The following is a 3,961-nucleotide window of genomic DNA, read 5'->3' on the forward strand; positions in this document are numbered from 1 at the left end:
TTGGGTGTGAAAAAACTGTTGTTATTAAAGCTTCACTCTGAGCGACGTGGAGGGAGGGAAGAAGGAAATTATCCCAACATAACTTTTCTACAGCGGAAGGGGTGAATTTTGAGGATTTATTCTGTTTACACGTTTTAAAACGCTATAATTTCTTCATTTTATTTCGAACTCCTCCTGCTCAGTTGTCTCTGCACTTGCAGCCCTGTTGACCCAGGTGCGATGACGTAATGACAACAGGACGGTAGAGGGTAAATTCCTACCGTAGGCCAACTTCATACTGTTTCTACTGTATACTGCATACACCACGTAGCCCTAACCTGGCCATACAGGAACAACAAGCGGCTAGAGCGAGACAACATCGACCGGTAAGCTATTAGCTAGCATTATAGGCTTGTTGTCATATCAGGGGTAGACATAACCATTGTTTAGGTTGTCCGAGACAACCTATTTTCATTTCGGACAACCAGATCCTGTCTCCTGGTTGTCCCGTGGACAACCAAGAATAAAAGACCTTGACTAAAGTTCTCTGCTGTGGGTGTCCGTTATTTGTAAAAATGAAATGGAGAAAAAAAAGTTGGTAAAGCCGAACAGAACATTAAACTAACTTTTAATAAGGTTATGTACACAGTATACTCCTATTTACTGTATTTATTTGTGTACAATAATATCTCATGTATAATACAACCCCCACTTTTTTGAGCTTAAAAAGCATAAAAAATTGAATCTGTCAAACTACCTCCAATTTCATACAGACTTCAAGATTTTTCAGCCTTTGCAGTGTTTATACATATCAGTAAAATGATCATTGGACTGTTCATTTTATTTTAACAACATATGTACTAAAAGGTATTTTGACAACAAATCAGCTGTAGCAGCATCATATGAATTCTGGCATTTTACACATAGTCCACCAGGAGGCGCCAACACAAAAGTCAGAGACTTCACATGAGATTTGGGCCATCTTCAAGCAGATACAAGCAGATTACTTCCTACTCGCGAGCGCCCCCTCTGGTGGGGAAACTTTTTTCAGGAATACAAACTTTTCCGAACACCGGTAGACGGCAGCCATTACAGACGGACAAGTGTTTGTTGTTGTTCCAGGAGCGGCCCGGTCACACGCTAATGTCATTAGTTCGTTATCATTACTAAGCTGCAGGAATGCTTTTCCCCCCTTTTTTCACATCATGTCACCTGCTTAGATCTGTTACTATCTTGCTCTGAGGCACGGAGACGTGTCACAGCCGATGAGCTCGTTTCAACTGCTTTTTACAACGCGGTCTCATTTCCGTACTCAATAATTTTGCCGATATTTAAGTTAAAATACATAAGTAAAAATATTTATCCATGTATAATACTACCCCCCAACTTTACGGATGATTTTATGGATTAAATTTTACGTATTATACACGAATAAATACGGTAAGTGAAAATGTTTGACCTAAGAGCAGAAAGAAGTTTATGAATGTTGGGTAACCTCTAGATTTTATTAGCAACATTTTTGCTGCTTTACTCCCTGAGCCTTAAATACTCTATTTCAAAGAAGAGAATGAGGAAGTTTTATTCACGCAGATCCTGTCAACCTGGCTGACTGAGAACAATTATATATAATAAACTTTGTCTACAGAACAATATACTTGTTAAATTACATTTTTCTTGAGATTCTTTTGGACAACCAAAATGTTTTGTGGACAACCAGGTTTTGTCAACAGTTTGTCCGCTGGACAACATGAAAAATATCCTTGTGTCTACCCCTGTACATGATACGGTAATGAAAATAGTTGCTATTTAGTAGATATATATTATTTTTAATGACTTGCCAGACTCGTCTGCAAAGAAACCAATCAAATGATCAGCAGTACTTGACGTAAAACTGGGCCGATAAGCCCGGCCCAATTGGAACCTCACCTGGCCAGGTTCCAAAACTCAGGCTGGATCTGGCCCTAAAAGGCAAATGCAAAAATGAGAAACCCAGGTCAGAAACTGGGCCGGGGTGGGCCGTGCAGTGTGTAAACCCCTTGTCAGAAAAATAAACCATCATCATATCACCATGAAGGGTTTGTGCATGACCAAACCACTGTGGACACATCAAGGTGAAGCCCACTGCGACCACCCACCTTCTGGTTGATTTTCTTACATCATGGCAGGACCATCTTCCAGAGTGAAGTGGGCCTGATGGTTCTCTTCATCAAAGATTTAGAAACCTGATTTATGAGACCAGAACAGGGTCCAATCCTGTCAACTCTGACAGAGGATCCTGCTTCTGGACAGGATTAATTTAAAGCGGTTTTGTTGCTCAGTGAAAGTGAGAGTGAATTGTGAACATAAGTCTTTTCTGCAGAACTGTGTTCATACTGTCTTATTACCTGTGATGAAGGATGAAGGACTTCCTTTTTCTTGACCTGTTTGCTGACAAACTAAAAACCATATGCCCATCTTTGTTCCTAAAAGAGTCATTTTTTTGGTGAATAATGCTTTAATTTTCATGTTTTCCCTTCAGTACTAAGCCAACATTACTCCTTCAGCCAACTGTCTCTGGAATGAGTTGCAAATCTGACATGCGAGAAAAGATGATTGTTCCAGAATGCAATGAAGCTGACAAGACGAAGCACGTCACACGTCTGGTTTAAACTGCGTGCTATGAAACTTTCCATCTTCCTCTGGTTTTCGATTGTAGCATCAACCCACACAAGCGGTTCCAAGGTGCTGCCACAGGTGCTGCGACAGGTGGAGGTTGGGCGTAGCGGGAACGAAGCCTCGCCAACGTGGCCGGCTGCCACGGCGAGCCCAGAGGATCATCTTCCGCCCAGCTGCTGATGGCCTGTTGTCCCAGAGCCATTCATCACGGCTCGCTGAGAGTCAGATATGCACTGTCGCCCCACCTCCGACCTCCACCCACCCAAACTCCCACCATTCCTCACTGTCATCTCCGCTGCTGATGGCTGTCAGATCGGCGCTGATAGACCCGTATATGCTCCACATCGTGTGACAGCAAGTACAACCAAACGTTCCCCATCATGCACACAAATAATAGTAACACAAATTTTAATTAAATGAAAAAAAATAGACTATAAATGACCTCGTGTTCATTGGAAGAGAGTTATTTACAGAACTCAGTCATGTTTCAGCTAGCTGTCATGATTTCACATGATGCAACAACTAATTAGCTCTTTGAATAAAAGTAAACCACCTGGAATTTTACAGATAATCTGTGTTACAGATAAAACGATGAAAACTAACTTTTAATGCAAAAATCTGGCCTCCGTGGTATTGTTCTGACAGGAGTTTCCTCAGGTGTGTGTGTCAGTGTGCGTGTGTGTGTGTGGTTTATGACTCTGACATTACTCCTGTGTATACTTGCCCTGACACAACCTATTGACTGTAATACACGGAGGAGGCTGTGGTAATCCTGTGCCCTGAATTTCCCTGACTGATGCTCAGGTTAAGTAAAGATGGGGGATGCTCAGGCAGGGTGGTCTGCACTTAACTTTGTACCATTATTGATCAGCTGATTGAACTGATTGATGGGGCCATTATGGATGGATTAGAGGACAGAGGAGAGGCAGGAAAGCCCAGCAGAGGAACAGCTGTTTTACTTGGGATTTTACCACAGTATCTACAAAGGTAGCATGCTGAATTTAGGTCAACATATTTGGGAGGAGTTCAACTAAACCAAAGGATCAAATTTACTCAACAACCGTATAAGATATTTTGCGTAAGATAGCAATCTACAATCAGGGTGTTTTTAAAAGGGATCCATGATTAGTTGTAACATTAAACTTTATTTGATAAACATTTATTTTAACTGTAAAATAAAGACTGTAAAAATACTGTAGGCTGTTTAGTTTTGTAAATTTTTAAAAATATATTTTAACACGGACGAAGCCATTTTATTTACACACAAAGCATTCTGGGTAAATGATGTCGTGGATAGGTCCTCGGTGTGAGCGAGCTATGTCCACCC

The sequence above is a fragment of the Austrofundulus limnaeus genome, unplaced genomic scaffold (assembly GCF_001266775.1).
Source record: "Austrofundulus limnaeus strain Quisiro unplaced genomic scaffold, Austrofundulus_limnaeus-1.0 Scaffold67, whole genome shotgun sequence".
Classification (NCBI taxonomy): Eukaryota; Metazoa; Chordata; class Actinopteri; order Cyprinodontiformes; family Rivulidae; genus Austrofundulus; species Austrofundulus limnaeus.